This window comes from Petromyzon marinus, chromosome 15 (genome assembly GCF_048934315.1).
Source record: "Petromyzon marinus isolate PM22_M1 ecotype Great Lakes invasive population chromosome 15, UKy_Petmar_22M1.pri1.0, whole genome shotgun sequence".
Classification (NCBI taxonomy): Eukaryota; Metazoa; Chordata; class Hyperoartia; order Petromyzontiformes; family Petromyzontidae; genus Petromyzon; species Petromyzon marinus.
In genome coordinates this window covers 12909099-12927250 of record NC_133681.1, presented here as the reverse complement: position 1 = coordinate 12927250, position 18152 = coordinate 12909099, and the positions used below count along the sequence as shown (strand labels likewise).

General features: G+C 45.8%; 1 long non-coding RNA gene across 2 annotated transcripts; it reads right to left on the bottom strand.

Moving 5' to 3' along the window:
* Positions 1 to 2850: 2850 nt before the first annotated feature.
* Positions 2851 to 18037, bottom strand: LOC116942679 (uncharacterized). Of its 2 annotated transcripts, none has more exons than XR_012941765.1 (5): positions 17670 to 18037; positions 14855 to 14958; positions 12503 to 12578; positions 9589 to 9646; positions 2851 to 4243 (listed from the first exon to the last, which is right to left on the bottom strand). It is a non-coding gene; the product is annotated as an uncharacterized LOC116942679 (long non-coding RNA). The 2 variants fall into 2 exon arrangements; XR_012941764.1 differs by having other exon boundaries at positions 17753 to 18021.
* Between the last annotated feature and the right edge of the window lie 115 nt (positions 18038 to 18152).

The window sequence follows — 18152 nt, the reverse complement described above, 5'->3', positions numbered from 1 at the left end:
TTACTCGGTGGTATTGATGTGTAAAGTGAACTCAACATGCGCTGGAAGGCCCGTACATTTGTCTACTTAGTAACACATCCACGTTAAATAGGGTTGTTGCGTGATGGCTGTGGTATATCAGCTCTTCTTAAGTATGAGAAGCATAAGAGTTAAAACGGGGTGGACCGGTAGTGCAATGGATAGCGCACTGCAGTGAACCGGGAGATGTGAGTTGAGTTCTGAACTGATCCTGGGCATCTCCTTCACCAACCCACACTGACCAGCATGGTCAAGTATGGTCAAACAACTGCTTTGACTAATATGACAAGGGGACGCTTTCATTGTCCCAACGGGCTTTACATTCACTATGTAACACGATTTTTGTTCCTGGGTAGTAAGTGTTATTTTCTAATTGCTTATGCCTCAAAAGTATAGAAACTGGCTTTTATTCCACACAAACTTTGCTTTTGTGACCAGGACTTTACGTGAAGGAATTACACAAATTCGCCCGTTTTCTCATTGAAAATAGGTCATTTTTTATAATATCACTGTCCTGATCACAAAAGCAAAGTTTGTGGGGAATAATAGCCATTTTCTGTACTTTTGAGGCATAAGCAATTAGGAAATAACACTTACTACCCAGGAACAAAAAATATATGTTGTTACACAATGAATTATTAACAGTTAAAAGCTATACATGATGTGTATTTCCATACCATGAAATGATTAAGCAAATATTGCGCACCGTAAATATCACATTGCACATTGTTAAATTACAGGCGGTATGACATTTCATATCCTGATGAATGTAAGAATACATTTATGAGTGTGAAATCCATTTACACATTAAATATATTTGTTCACTGGAAGGCCTTTATTTATGAAGGTCAAAGTGCAATAATAAACATTTTCTCTTTAGCAACGGAGACCAGTAAAAATAACTGCGTAAATTGTGTATTTTGTACTCAATTTTATTCAAATTATCGTATAATGCAACACGTCCATGTGGTATGTCTATGTGGTATGCGTACAGCTAGCAGTGCACCACCCTGTGTCAGAATAGACCTAGAAAATGTCAGCTATTACAGGTCACCGCGATAACAACACAACAACAACCGCCATTAACTTTAAAGTTGCGGTGATGTCACCATAGCACTTGTGCCAGGATAGATGTACATTGAGACCACGTGAAGTGGCTCCTGTATTCACGCCCAGTATACCATACCATTTATATAAACTGAAAAGTTGTCATCGCATGTCAGTCAAATAAAAATAGAAATCCTCAAAATAAGAATGCATGTATTTATAATTAAGTGAAAATACAAATTAATTAATATTTGTGTTGTTATTTGTTTACCAGGCTTAAACCATTAAGTCGCTTCACTTGAGGACTCACTTTAATCACAGGTGGGTACCCAGATTTAAACCAAAGATTTCATCTGTGCCAGCTCAGTGCTAGCAACCCAGCCACCCAGCCAATTAGTAATGTCTGTAACGTTTATTGCATGGTCTTTTAAACTGTAGCCGTTTGGGCAACAGCACTGGCAAATACATTAATTTATATTGTGATTATGTTATACGGCAGACGGCAAGATCTGGAAATTTAATCAAATATTTTTTTCTCCCCTAAAAAATACCGAAATACTGTAGACATTTAACCTACTAGTCCAGGCAAAAAGAAGTGTTATTTTACCAGGTAAGGCCCAATGAGCTATATAGCTCTTTTTCAGAAGCGACCTGGTCACAAATGATAGCTCAACGAAGTGGAACTTTAAAGAAGCCAAATACTCTAAAAACATGTTTTTAAAAGTGGACGGTTTTGAACCTGGTGAAAAATCCACGTGACCACTAGGAGAGACATGAAAACTCCAAATATACAAGCTTCAGGGTCGGGATCGAACCCATGACCTGTATACTATGCGAGGTAGTCAACGTGGTGACCATGAACCCAATAGGAACCAGGTTAACTGGGCTAGGCTTCTAGACTGAAGAGCAGTCATGTAGGGCAAGCCTCAATTTTGAGCTCCACACTGTCTGGACAGAAGCCCCAATCCGTGTAATTAGACCCACTTTTGAGACAATCAATTAGGGGTTTGTCATTGTGGGTCAGCTTTACGCGCGCTGCATGTCCTGTTCTCGAGACCTGACCCCATTTCTCTGCGCTTCCCAAGGATGGTGATTTGCTTTGTGGTCAAACTGCAGATCCCCATTAGCATGGTGGCTTTTAGTTTACATCATTAGACCTCTTTTGCCAGTACCAAAATATAATAATAAGGTTTTTCCCCTTTTTTTATGTACTCACCCCGAGCCCTCATTACTTTGATAGTGCATTGTCTTTGAGCTGTACGCCTTTTGGCGTCATCTGGTCGAGCACCAATTGGGTCGAGGCTTAAAAGAAAGCCGTCCCTTGGTGTGGACCAGTTTCAAGGACAATGCATATATTATCATAGTATGTTTTTTGTTTGCATTTTGACTGCAGGTATTATGGTTAATGCAGACATGAATCCTTGTAAAAAGGTTTCAGTTTTCTTGCTATAAAAAAGGGGAAAAACCTTATTATATTAGGCTTTTAATCTACCCATCTGCCCTGTGTGAAGTTTAATGATTGGAATCTAATCTCCAGACGGACCACTGCCGAAATGTTGACTTTGAATATGTATAATTTGGTAGTGAAATATAAAAACATGACTACTTTTAATGTTAAATACTGCCTGAAAATTGAATATTTTTTAAGATGTTTCATGAAATTGCATTATTTGATAAGTAGAGAAAATTAGGCAGTCTTCTTTATTTTATATGTGAGCTGCAATTGTATATTGCAGTTGTACAACATAACCAGATATATGTAGTGGTTGATTTCACTCGGACAACTTTTGTCTTTCTTCCAACACCACTTTATTTACAGTTCTCCACATGTCCTCAATGCTCCACAGTTCCCTTGTTGTCACGGCTCGCTCGCCGTGCATCACTCGACTCGCTCGCCGCCTTTGTCTCTCCAATCTCCACTTCTCCGTCAGCTCCGATGTCTCTGTGCTCTCTCCACTGCTGGCTGCTTTATCTCTGCTGCCCGCTCTCCGCTATCACTGTGCTCTCTCCACTGCTAACTGCTTCGTCTCTGCTCTCCGCTATCACTGTGCTCTCTCCACTGCTGGCTGCTTCATCTCCGCTCTCCGCTATCACTGTGCTCTCTCCACTGCTAACTGCTACGTCTCTGCTCTTCGCTCTCCGCTATCACTGTGCTCTCTCCACTGCTAACTGCTTCGTCTCCGCTCTCCGCTATCACTGTGCTCTCTCCACTGCTAACTGCTTCGTCTCTGCTCTTCGCTCTCCGCTATCACTGTGCTCTCTCCACTGCTAACTGCTTCGTCTCTGCTCTCCGCTATCACTGTGCTCTCTCCACTGCTAACTGCTTCGTCTCCGCTCTCCGCTATCACTGTGCTCTCTCCACTGCTAACTGCTTCGTCTCTGCTCTCCGCTATCACTGTTCTCTCTCCACTGCTAACTGCTTCGTCTCTTCAGCTGCTCCACGTCTTGCCTCGTCCAGCCCCCCGACTCCAACTCCCCGTTTCTCCTCACGTCTCCCCAATTTATCCCCGCTCTCATTACACCCCAATTAATTAACCCGCGTCCCAACGACGCTCCGCGTGCCCGTGCGCCTGTTACCTCGCCAGACTTCAAGACGCCACTCCAGCACTGACAACAACACCAGCCAATCACTGCCGTCCCTGGCTCCCCCGGCTTAATTGGCCCAATCGTTACCTCATCGTCCCAATATGACCCCCTACTGTCCTGCTCCCGCGCAAACTCACCAATTACCCCCATGCGCCTATTTATTCCACTACATCACCCCCCCCCCCCCCCCGATGAAAAAATCTAGCCGTCCCGGCTACGACCATACTTCGACTTCCGGGTAGTGGAGCACAACAAGGACATAACAATAACAACAATGCATCACAGAACTTTGTACAACAACCATAAGAGATGTAGAGTCAACGGAAGGTTCTTCCTTGAGAGCGAGTTCCAGCTGCCGGCCCATTTCCCCTGAACGGGACACTGTGGGGCAAGCGCGGGGAATGCTCCCCTGTTAATTCAGGGCTGCGTCCGGTCCTCGACGCACGCCCATCCCTGTCACAGCGACCATCCGCCGGCGGGACCGCCCATCGCCCCTGTGCGTTCCGGACAGTATCCCGAGGTTGCGGCCGGTCAGCCGGCTTCCGGCCAGTAAATCTGCCAGAACCCCCTCTCCGAGTCACTAGGGATGGTCCTGCAGGCACACGGGAGGCAGACTTCTGAGACGCGTTCACATGTGACCGCGTCACAGGTTCGTCGGATACATCCAATACAGGCCGCTCTGGGATGGGAGATGACGCGTCATAGGGCGATACAAATTACTTAAGGCGCGATGGATGAACATACCATATTTGACGACCAAACCGAATCCGTACATTCTGGTCCCGGAGCCCTGACAACAACACCAGCCAATCACAGCCGTCCCTGGCTCTCCCAGCTTAATTGGCCCAATCGTTACCTCATCGTCCCAATATGACCCCCTACTGTCCTGCTCCCGCGCAAACTCACCAATTACCCCCATGCGCCTATTTATTCTACTACATCTACAAAAGCGCATGAGGACACGTCGAGCAATAGTAGTGACTTTTCTCGTGAACACTGGATGTCATCATCATTCACCATGATCTGCTGGATCAATGCGTTCCCACACTAACCCCATTTCTCATCGTGTGATGATGCTACAATCCTGTCCTTTCTGAGCTCATTGTTCCGTTAGAAATAAATATCGATTCGTGCATATTGCCTGCTATGACATGGATAAAAAAAATAAAGAAAATGGAACAAAAACGGAAGTACATAAAGAAGCGTGGGAAAGAAATGTGCTGAGAATTACTACGATGAAAAGAAGAACACATGGGTCAGTAGAAAAATGCATATTCGAGACATCATATTGACTGTTAATTTCAATATATAAAATTGGGCTTTGGTAGAACACATCCCTCGAAGGGATGAAGATCAATTAATCCGATTGGGGGTGGAATGGCAGCCAAAGTAAGAAGCAAACTGGACAGGACGACTGTGTGATGTGGTGATGGTTAAACTAACAACATTGAAATGCTAAGCATAAGGCAAGATAAGGTCTTTCGGTGTCATACAAGGGGAACCGAATTCCATGCACCACCTTCCCATGCACACAAGCAGCTCAGCGAGGGGGGGGGGGAAACCCCTACCAGTCGAAGTCACATTCGCGTCTAATATTGTGGCGCTATCGTGCTCAGCCCCAAGCATTAACGACCGCCGCCGGCAGACGACCCTTCAGATCATTTTGCAAGACTAAAGCGGCGTGGTGCCGGCGCTCGTCAAGTCAAGCCCCAACTGTGTAGCGACATGTGTTAGATTAGGGATAACAAGCGAGTGCGGGATTAGCTACAGGGCGCGACAGCCGCATTGAAATCCGCAAGTAGTGGTCCCCCGCCCCGCACCACCAGACAATCTCCATCACCCTCCCCTGCACGTGCAGTCACCATCACGCAGCAGGGCTGGCCCCAGGTGTGCTGTATCACCCGTACATGATCCAATTTCACTGCAATTGTGAAGCTAAATATGACCCTGCCTGCATGACGAGATGTTAACTACCTCGCGTGGTATACAGGAGGTCGTGGGTTCGACCCTGACGCCTGCTGCTGTATATTTGGAGTTTGCGATGTCTCTCTCTCTCTCTCATCATCATCACGGTGGCTAGAAGATGTTAACTACCTCGCCTGGTGTACAGGAGGTCGTGGGTTCGATCCCGACCCTGACGCCTGCTGCTGCTGTATGTTTGGAGTTTGCGGTGTCTCTCTCTCTCTCATCATCACGGTGGCTAGGAGATGTTAACTACCTCGCCTGGAATACAGTAGGTCGTGGGTTCGACCCTGACGCCTGCTGCTGTATATTTGGAGTTTGCGGTGTCTTTCTCTCTCATCATCATCACGGTGGCTAGGAGATGTTAACTACCTCGCCTGGTATACAGGAGGTCGTGGGTTCGACCCTGACGCCTGCTGCTGCTGTATATTTGGAGTTTTCGTGTCTCTCTCTCTCGCACCGTGGTCGAATGGACTTTTCTCGGGGTCCTCTGGTTTTTCCCTCCACATTTAAAATCAACGTGCGTTTCGAGTATATGGCTGCTATAAATTTACACGCGATAAGCCACTTCCTTCAGCTATAATTTGTGGCCAGGTCGCTTCTGAAAAAAAGCTAGATAGCTCAGTGGGCCTTACCTGGTAAAATAAAAAATAGTTTAGTTTATGTACAGATCTTCCCATTCATTACCTGCTTCAATCTGCTCGTGAAACACAAGTTTCACGAACAGATCCAATATACTGGTTGGCAGAATTCTCACCCAGATCCGTAAACAAGACCACTTCACACCACTATTCCAATCCCATTGAATTCCGCCTAATAAAAACCTGGATCACTCATCTTCGTCAAGATCCTCAATAGCCTAGCCTCTGCCCACTTCTCCAGACTGCTCCATGCAGCAGCGTCCATACCCTCATGTAGCCTCCTGCTATCCACATCTCTCCTGCCCCTTTGGTCCCGTTATGCCGTTCTTTTTCCACGCTTATCCCCCTATTTCCCATTCTTTCTCTTCTTCAATTTCTCGTTCCTCTTTCTTTTTCCCAAACATTATCTCTTTGATACTCTTTGGCTCTTTCGGTAAAGTCACGTAGGTAAAGAAATTATTTTATATTTTCTTTACCTACGTGACTGCAAGGATCCATACTCTTTGGTTCTTTCGGTAAAGTGTTAAGATGTTAAAACACCAAACTGAAACCTTTTGCAAGGAATCATGTCTGCATTAACCACAATACTTGTGGTATATATACATGTCAGAGCATGTTTTTTGTTTGTATTTACACAAGTACGTAGCTGTGGTTAATGCAGACATGACTCCTTGCAAAAGGTTTCAGTTTGGTGTTTTAACATTTTAACACAGCTGTTTTGTGGCCAGAATAAGTAATATTAAAAAAACTTTTTTTAAAACACGCTTTTATGAAATGTACTAATAACGGCAAAACTCCATGACTCCAGGAAGTGGCCCCGAAGCTTGCCACAACGTAAGGGGACCCGTGGTGATTTACAGCCAACGTGAGTTGACCCTGCACAATTAGATCCAAGCCGAAACATAACATATAACAAATAATGTTTAAAAATATATATATTTTTATGATACAATATAGTATCGTCATCAGTATGACATAAGTATACCAAGTTTGCAGTCGATACCACATTGGGAAGTGGGTTAAAATTGAGTTACAAGATTTGAGGATACAACAACAACAGACAGAGTGAGTTAAAAGAAAGCGTGTAAAAACGGGGAAAACCATATTCTTAAACCACTTGCTTACTTATCAAATTCAACGGAGAGGAAGAAGCCAAGTTGTTTAAACAGTTGAGTCACCGACCATTGTGATAAAATACACAGGCCACGTAATTTGAATTGCACTGCATCAGTGGTGCCAACTTCACGGTCAGCCGAAGTCAGCGGTGGTTGCCGATGTCGCAACACATGCCCACGCGCAGGCGATTCGTACTGGGTGGGAACAGGCACAGATTATCCTGACGTGTCGTGTAATTACAGAGCGCGCTACGCAGATTAAGAAGTAGCGGTTATTTTACCCCCGGAGTGCCTGCATGAAACGGGAGAGTTTTTGGTTCTATTCGCTAAAGTCACGTAGGTAAAAAAATAAAACAACAAAAATCACGACGTTTCGGCCACAACCACAAGTGGCCTTAATCAGGTGAAGGGACCAGACTGTCTCGAGGACAGCGCTGGAGTGAACACAGCCAAGCTCAGACCGCGACCTTTAAGCTTGTGTGAGAGGAATTAAGGTGCCTTGACAAAGGAATTAGCATAAAAAATAGCATTCAATTGGCGGACTCTACACTGTTCACTATGCTAAGTCTGCCAATTGAATGCTAATTTTTATGCTAATTCCTTTGTCAAGGCACATTAATTCCTCTCACACAAGCTTAAAGGTCGCGATCTGAGCTTGGCTGTGTTCACTCCAGCGCTGTCCTCGAGACAGTCTGGTCCCTTCACCTGATGAAGGCCACTTGTGTTGTGGCCGAAACGTCGTGATTTTTGTTGTTTTATTTTTTTAACTACGTGACTTTACCGAATAGAACCAAAGAGTATGGATCCTTGCAGTCACGAAAGCTTCAAATCTAGAATGGGAGAGTTTTGTTTGTATGCCTGTCGTGTGCACATGTGGGTGGGTGGGGGCGGGGAGTGTTAAAGTGGTCTCTGTGTTTATGAGAGCCCAGGCGACGTGAGGACGTCACCATCATTTAGGTGTGAATTATGTCGTGGGGTTTTTCTGTTGTGTGATGTGGTTTGCAACCCCACACTTTTATCACAGTGGCCTGGGGTTGATTCCTGATCATAACTCAGACACAAGTGCAAATTGATACAACGGAACCAGGTCAAATCGACTCAGTCTAAACTAAATATAACATGAGGGATCCTTTAGCACAGGGGTGGGGAAACTTTTTTCTGCCAAGGGCCATTTGGAAATTTATAACATCATTCGCGGGCCATACAAAATTATCAACTTAAAAATAAGCCCGTTATATTTGGTCAAACATTAAATTAACTCACCCCTAATGCGATGGCTGGAACTGCATCTCTTTGGTGAGGCGTGTGATGATGTTAGCTGGTATTGATGATGTTAGCTGGTATTGATGATGTTAGCTGGTATTGATGATGTTATCTGGTATTGATGATGTTAGCTGTCATTGATGATGCTAGCTGGTGTTGATGATGTTAGCTGGTATTGATGATGTTAGCTGGTATTGACGATGTTAGCTGGTATTGACGATGTTAGCTGGTATTGACGATGTTAGCTGGTATTGATGATGTTAGCTGGTATTGATGATGTTATCTGGTATTGATGTTAGCTGGTATTGATGATGTTAGCTGGTATTGACGATGCTAGCTGTTATTGATGATGTTAGCTGGTATTGATGATGTTAGTTTATGGTAGCGGGTAGTTTGTGATAAACTACCTCTGGGCGTGACGACCCTGCCTTACGCGAGTCCCAGGCACAGCTGGCCCGGCTGTCAGTACCTGGTAAGGGCCCCTCCCAGGGTTACACGGTTTTCTCACTGCCTTGTGAGTGTCTCGGGAGAGTCAATGGCTAAGGGAGTGAACCCCGACAGAAAATCAGGAGTGGGGCCCCTCAGGCGGTTTTGTGACACACTGCGGCACATTCCCGGCAGCCCCTGCAGCCAAACTGGACATCACCAGCAAGGCCGAGGGGGGGATCCTGACGCATGGGCAACCCAGGATTTCCAGAATAAACCTGCCCGGGCTTTGCACTAACAAGAGGTGCAAAAATGGGGGGAGGACACTCTTCGGCCACCTAATCGTGGCCAAGAAACACGGATGGCAGTAGTCACAGGTTATGAGCTCATTTTAGATTGGCGTAAAAAATGGGCGCCACGGGTTGCCATCGTCGGTGGGAGGGGTCATTGCACCCCAATGGATAGCTACCGCCACCCGCCTCAAGCTGGGTAGCCCCCAGCCAATAAGGTGCTTTCCCGCCACGGCTCACCTGCTCCAATGGGTGCTTGGAGCTTATGGTTCATCACCAGACAAGTGGGCTGCAACACCTGCACCAGACAAAAGCAAAACAAAACGAAAGAAGGTTCCAGCCCTTCATTTTGCAAGCTGGAATGTATGCACAATGTGTTCTAGACTCTCCGAAAGATCTATTGCAGATTGAGGACATCCGCAAGACTGCAGTTATCGACAGGGAGTTGGCGAGACTCCATGTTGATATTGCAGCACTGCAGGAGACCCGGCTTGCTGGCAGTGGCTCACTACGAGAGAGTGACTACACTTTCTACTGGCAAGGAAAACAGCAGAACGAACCAAGGCAACGCGGTGTTGGGTTCGCCGTCAAAAACACTCCTTGGCATGATAGAACCACCGACTGCAGGCTCGAAGCGGATTCTGCTCATGAGACTGCTCACTGCTTCTGGCCATGTAAACATCCTGAGTGTCTACGCCCCAACACTCTACTCACATCCGGAGATTCATGACCAGTTCTATGAAGAGCTTCACAATATTATTCGCAAAATCCCCAGCTCTGAGCACATGTTTCTGTTGGGAGACTTCAATGCAAGGGTTGGGGCTGACCACGATGCGTGGCCCGCATGCCTTGGCTATCATGGCATTGGAAAGATGAATGCCAGTGGCCAAAGACTACTGGAGCTTTGTTCATACCACAATCTCTGTATTACAAACTCATTCTTTCCCACAAAACCATGCCATAAAATATCATGGAGACATCCAAGGTCTCTTAATTGGCACCAACTGGACCTCGTCATCACCCGACGAGCCCTCCTCAACTCGGTACTCATCACACGCAGCTACCACAGTGCAGTCTGTGACACCGATCACTCGCTGGTATCCAGCAAGGTCAGACTACGCCCCAAAAAGATACACGGACTCAAACAAAAGCGCTACCTACGCATCGACTCTGCCAAGACCTCCCTCCCAGAGCTCATTCAATTATTCCAACACAGCCTTGAGCAGTCCCTACACGACACACCAGATGGAAGCGTGGAGACAAAGTGGGCATACATCAGAGACGCCATCTTCAATGCAGCCATCAATACCTTCGGCAAGCAGACAAGGCGGAACACAGACTGGATTGAGGAACACCTGGCTATATTGGAACCCATCCTCCAAGCCAAGCGCATGGCGCTCCGGAAGTACAAGCAAGTCCCAAGTACAGAATCATTAAGGGCTCTGAAACCTGCTCGCAGTGCAGCTCAAACGACTACCAGATGCTCCGCCAACAACTACCGGGTGAATCTCAGTAGTAGGATCCAACTCGCCTCTGACACTGGCAATATCCGTGCCATGTATGAAGGCATCAAGACAGCCTTTGGTCCAAACATCAGGAGGACTGCCCCCCTTAAATCCAGCACAGGGGCCATCATCACTGATAAACAAGAGCAAATGAGCAGGTGGGTAGAACACTACTCAGAGCTCCACTCGCGAGACAACGGTGTGTCAGAAGCTGCCCTTGCTGCTGTACAGCCCCTACCAACGATACACGAACTGGACAATGTTCCAACCTTGAAGGAAATTGACAACGCCATCAACTCACTAGCCAGCGGCAAGTCACCGGGACAGGACGGCATCACACTTGAGGTACTGAAATGTGCAAAACCCGCCGTCCTCACAAAACTCCATGAACTTCTCTGCCAGTGCTGGGAAGAAGGAGCAGTGCCTCAAGACATGAGAGACTCCAACATCATCATCCTATATAAAAACAAGGGTGACCGTGGGGACTGCAATAACTACCGCGGCATCTCCCTTCTGAGCATCGTGGGGAAAACCTTTGCCCGTGTGGCCCTCAGCAAGTTACAGATACTATCTGAGAGGACGTATCCTGAGGCTCAGTGTGGCTTCAGAGCAGAAAGGTCTACAATTGGCATGCTCTTCTCCTTGCGTCAGCTACAGGAGAAATGTCGAGAACAGAGAATGCCCCTGTACTTGGCATTCATTGATCTTACAAAAGCCTTTGACCTCATCAGTAGGGGATGCCTTTTCAAACTCCTCAAAGTGATCGGCTGCCCACCGAAGCTGCTGGCAGTCCTCTCCTCTTTCCATGACAACATGAAAGGAACAATACAGCACAGCGGCACCACCTCAGAGGAATTTCCCATACTCAGCGGTGTAAAGCAGGGGTGTGTGCTTGCCCCAACACTACTTGGCATCTTTTTCTCACTTATGCTCACACATGCCTTTGGGACAGCAGAAGAGGGAGTCTTCCTTCATGCAAGATCTGATGGCAAACTCTTCAACCTTGGCCGTTTCAGATCCAAAACCAAAGTCCGCAAAGTCCTCATCAGAGAACTCCTATTTATCTGATGATGCTGCGCTGACAGCTCACACAGAACAAGGTTTGTAGACACTCATCGACGACCTTGTCAATGCCTGCAACAACTTTGGCCTGACAATCAGTCTGAAAAAGACCAATGTCATGGGCCAGGATGTCAGAGACACCCCTTCCATAAACATTGTCAGCTACACCCAGGAAGTCGTTCAGGACTTCACCTACTTGGGTTCTACCATCACCTGCAATTTGTCCCTTCTCACAGAGATTGACAAGTGCATTGGGAAGGTGTCTACAGCTATGTTCAGGTTGACTAAAAGAGTGTGGAAGAACAAATCCCTAACGCTCAACACCAAAGTACAAGTGTACCGGGCCTGTGTCCTTAGCACCCTCCTCTATGGGTCTGAGTCCTGGACAACATAAACCCATCAAGAACATCGACTAAACACATTCCACCTCCGATGTCTCAGGCGCATCCTCGATATCAGATGGCAAGATCGCATTCCCAACACCTCAGTTCTCAACTTGGCCAACATTCCCAGCATGTACTCTCTACTCAGTCATAGGCGCCTGAGATGGCTTGGACATGTGCGCCACATGAAGGATGGCAGAATACCCAAGGATGTCTTGTACGGCGAGCTGGCATCAGGCACACGGGTCACTGGTCGCCCGGTCCTGCGCTTCAAAGATGTCTGTGAACGGGACACGAAGAGCTGCGACATCAACCCCAATGACTGGGAGGAAACTGCCGGCGACCGACTCGGCTGGCAGCAGGCTGTGAAAACAGGCCTCAGGAGAGGCGAGGAGAAAAGACGCACCGCTTGGCAGACCAAGAGGGAGCGACGTCAAGAAAAAGCAACAAACACCTCTGGAGCTGCCACCGCATTCACTTGCAATTGCTGTGGCAAGGATTGTCACTCAAGGATTGGCCTACTAAGTCATTCTAGGCGCTGCGAAACCTACAGCTGACCTCGTAAGGCGCAAAAAGAATTGTCTCTCGAGACACAAAGGCCGATGTGAGTGACGAATGTGTTGAGTTTTTGCAATCTAAACTACTGTATAGTACAGTACTCCTGTGGCGTAATAAACATATTGACTAGCAGAGGCAAACCACACCGCACACGTGTTATTTTATCCTGCATATGTGCACACTAAACTGGACGTGCCCTGGCGATCTTACCAGCGCAAAATAAAAAATAAGTCCATGGGCCAGATCTTTATTTGGTACCATGGGTAGTGGCAAAATATTGTGAAACCAGTTTCTGTATATGACTAATACAAGCGAATTATGTAATTATTGTTCAATGAAATAATTGCATCATTTCACTTCAATTGGCAATGTAATGATGCTGTTGTTGGTACAACTCAAGTGTTGCCAGATCGGGTGGTACCAAAACAGTAGAATATTTGGCCTGGGCTCATGGTCCATTGTCTTTTTTTAATGTGTTCAGTGTGTGCATGCACGTGATACTGATATGTGCAATGTATGAATGTACAGTACAATGCTTAATAAGGGTATGAGCACGGATAGCTACGCACGGTGCAAAAGAAGTTCGAAATACATGAGATTAATTCGATTCTGCTTACAATGCATGCATAGAATTGTGTTGAGAATTGTAAAAAAAAATGTCTTCGTATGTTTTATGCAAATACTTGACGTGACCTGTGAAGCCACTAGCAGAGCTGAAATGCATCGCGATAAAATATTTTATTTTTAGACACAATCATAACCCCCAAATCATGACAATTCATCTAAACTCAAGGGGGACGTTTCAATCCTTACAGACGTAATGCTCAATGTGTGTGTAACCCAAGCACAAACTATGTGGACACGTCATGTTGGGCTGTTGCTGTGCTTGGCTGTGATTCATCAGAGCAAACATTTAGGATTTATTGAGATTTCAAAATCCTCCAAGTGTCATCTTACCACAAATATTTACCACGAAATGGTTGCGTAAATTTCAAAGGTGCTCAATGAAAAGCGATATAATTTTATGTGTTGAATGAAGATGGTATTTTACGGTAATAACAGTAATTGTTAATTCACACAGTTTCAAAGTGGCAAACTTACCCGATGTGTGAATTGCGTACAAATAAACTTGGAAACACTACGGTACTGTATATATATCTGTTTTACTTCAAATTAAGTTAAAATAAGATAACATTGATCATGGAGCTGAACACCGAGGTGTTTGACATTTAAGTTTTGGCATTTGAGCATTGGTGTCTGAGATGGATGCTTGGAATTTCATGGCAAGATATGATAAGCAACGCGAAAGTTCGGAAGAGAACATGGAGGGTAAGTGTTGTAGGCATGATATTGGCAAACACATTCTGCTGGGTAGGATAGCTGTACAGGATTGAGGAAAGCAGTGTTAACGAGGCAGATGTTGGAATAGTCTACACGAGTCTAGCAATCAAGAGGAACACTTCAGAGCAACTGGTGGGATACTGTGACGGCAAATCTTGAAGGTCGCGTGTCTACTGTGCAGCAGATGTGAGATATAGGAGAAGGCAGAACGCATTGGATGTGCGGTTGTTATCAACGGTTTTGGCCATGACAACGTCTTGATATTGTAAATGCAATATATCTGTAAAGTATGTGAAAATAGATTGGTCGAACAAACGCCGTACATTAATACTATGTAGGTTATGAATAGCATTGGTGAATGTTTACAGTCGTAGCAATGAATCTTGATGATGCTGACATGAAAGTGTTAAAGCCCCATCCACAGGCATTGGGCGTGCAATTCAGTGTGTGTGTTGCTGTGCCCCCTAGCGGAATGTAGCCGAGAATCCGGCAAACTGATGAATGCCTTGAGCAGCGTTATCCCCTGCGAATCTCAAGGTCTTCTATCTGCTCTTCTTATCTTACAAGTTACAACACGCAATTTTGCTTTCTGTACATGACATCGCATTTTATTATGGGCGACATTCGTATAAAACTGTGGCTTAGAAATGTACACACCCGGTGTTCGCCACAGGAAGTGGCCATATCTCAGCACACCGCTCAGTACGGGTTTAAAGGCGGGGAACCCAGGATAGGGGCCGTCCATAAATGACGTCACGCACCTAGGGTGGGGGGGGGGGTCAGACATTTGTGACGATGTGTGACGAGGGGGGGGGGTGTTTGAGAAATGTGACGTCACGTAAAAATGCGCAACGTTTAATTAATATATAGAATTGTTATAACAACACTAATTGTTATAACACTCCTACAACATCAGAGTGTAGCGCCACATTAAACACGCACTACAATGACAATAGTTTAAAGCGATTTGTGAGCATGTTTTATTTTCAAAATGGAAATATGGTTTTGGGGGGGGGGGCAGAGCTTTGTGACGTCATATTTGAGGGGGGGGGGGGGTCTGACTTTTTATGACGCCGTGTGACGAGGGAGGGGGGGTCAAAAATCGTCCAAAATCGCGTGACGTCATTTATGGACGGCCCCAAAGGTTCAGATATAATTTCGCCACTGATGTTAGCCGTGACTGAGAATTAAAACTTAGGTTGCTCGCCTTATAACGGAGTTCACTATTACCCGATAAATATGCAACGTTGGCCCAACTTTCCATGTTTACTGAGTCATGCCTTGCGTCCCTGCATGGAAACGTGCGTTTTGTGTTCTATTATTGGTTTTCATTTGTCTGTATTTAGAGGCCGTCCATAGATGACGTCACGCACCTGGGGGGGGAGGGGGTCAGACATGTGTGACAATGTGTGACGAGGGGGGGGGGGTTGAGAAATGTGACGTCACATCAAAATGCGCAACTTTAAATAAATATAGACAACACGTTCCACTTAATTTAAATAGACTTTTTAATAAATGTTTTCTCCTACAACATCAGAGTGCAGCGCCACATTAAATACGCACTACAATAGTTTAAAGCGATTTGAAGCATGTTTTATTTTGGGGGGGGGGGGGGGGGGCAGAGCATTGTGACGTCATATTTGAGGGGGGGTCTGATTTTTTGTGACGCCGTGTGACGAGGGGGTCAAAAATCGTCCAAAATCGCGTGACGTCATTTATGGACGGCCCTTACTCTCTCCCTTTCTCTCTCCCTGGTCATATTGTTCATCTAGGATGATTGTGTAACACGCTCGGAGATACTCTTTATATTTAAGTGCTGCATAAATGCAAGTCCTAATCACCATCCCAATCAACCGTGCTCCTTTTATATAAGCACCCCGTCTATACTTTATTAAATACAACCAGTTTTGTTTATCTCTAAACATTTATACCTGGAACATCTCTTGTTATATTACTGAACTTAGTTTGTCCTTATCCAACAACCACTGTTGACGAAGTGATAGAATGTCCCACGTTCCTATTGTTGCGCTCAATCAAGTACAGCGTATCTTTAAGTAAACTAAACGAAAACTGCTCATCATGGTATGTGTCGCACCTTGCTTTGGCAAGACTCATCGTCTTTGTGAGGACGGCATACGTGAACTGCACTTATTGCTATATATCAGCAGGGGGTGCTCGTTCATGCCTACAGAATTTGGTTTTAGGGGCCGTCCATAAATGACGTCACGCTATTTTGAACGATTTTTGACCCCCCCCCCTCGTCACACGGCATCACAAAATGTCAGACCCTCCCCTCAAATATGACGTCACAAAGCTCTGCCCCCCCCCCCCCCCAAAAAATATATAAAACATGCTTAAAATCGCTTTAAACTATTGTCATTGTAGTGCGTATTTAATGTGGCGCTGCACTGATGGTGTAGGGGTGTTGTTATAACAATTAGTGTTGTTATAACAATTCTATATTTATATTCTTGGTTCTTTCGGTAAAGTCACGTAGAAGGGAAACAATAAAATAATAAATATATAAAACAATACAATTCTCACGACGTTTCGACTGCAACACAAGCAATCATCATCAGGTGTGAAAACCACAGCAAGAAAATTTGAAGTGGCGTTTTTTTAACGTTAGCACCACGGAGAGCGATTTGGCAGTTTGTTAAGATGGACGAGTCCATCTATGTTCGGAAAAGAGGAGGGGAGAGACGAAAATAATGGATGCGGTCTGAAAGCCACCGTAAGCGTGAACAATCAATTAAGACCCGAAATGGTTTATCAAATCCTTCCAATGATTACTAAGCCAGAATCCATCTTCTCGGTTGAAATTGTCTCTGTGTTTGTATATGTGGATAGCCTCATGAACGAATCTCTCATGGTAGCCAGATGGCTTGCAGAGAACATGTCTTAGAGAAGTCAATGTTATGTGAGCCTACTGAATTATAACAGTGATCTGCCACGGCTGAGGTGTTGGTCCTACCGTGTTTTAGGTCTGCTTTGTGTTCACGAATTCGGTCCGAGAAGATGGATTCTGGCTTAGCAATCATTGGAATGATTTGATAAACCATTTCGGGTCTTAATTGATTGATCACGCTTACGGTGGCTTTCAGACCGCATACATAATTTTTTCGTCTCCCCCCTCCTCTTTTCCGAACATAGATGGACTCGTCCATCTGAACAAACTGTCAAATCGCTCTCCGTGGTGCTAACATTAAAAAAACCGCCACTTTTTTCAAAATGTTCTTGCTGTGGTTTTCACACCTGATAATAATTGCTTGTGTTGCAGTCGAAACGTCGTGAAAATTGTATTGTTTTATATTTTATTATTTTATTGTTTCCCTTCTACGTGACTTTACCGAAAGAACCAAGAATATGAATCCCTGCAGTCACGAAAGCTTTAATTACAAAGCAAAGCTTTAAAAAATCGACGGCGTCTCATCATATTGTGATTTATACGGGGAGAGTAGAAAGAGGACACCTTTGCAGCGACGAAATTCTCGGTAGTTAGAGGTCTTAAAGGGAGAGAGAGAGAAGGCGTGGTAACTCCAGTATTTAACTCACACCGGGACAGGGAGAACGCGGCACCTCTCGCACAGAGGCCGACATCACTCGGCAGCCATCTTGCTCAGGGAAAGCAATGCAACTTCCGCCTTGGCCGACCCATGCGTGCTGACGTCACCCACCCCTGCGTGGTGACGTCACCCACCCTGCGTGGGAATGTGAACCACACCCCCCGTCCTGCGTGCCGACGTCAACCCACCCTGCGTGCCGACGTCACCCCACCCCCTGCGTGGTAACGTCACCCAACCTGCGTGGGAACGTCACCCATCCTGCGTGGTGACGTCACCCAACCTGCGTGGGAACGTCACCCATCCTGCGTGGTGACGTCACCCAACCTGCGTGGAAACGTCACCCATCCTGCGTGGTGACGTCACTCAACCTGCGTGGGAACGTCACCCAT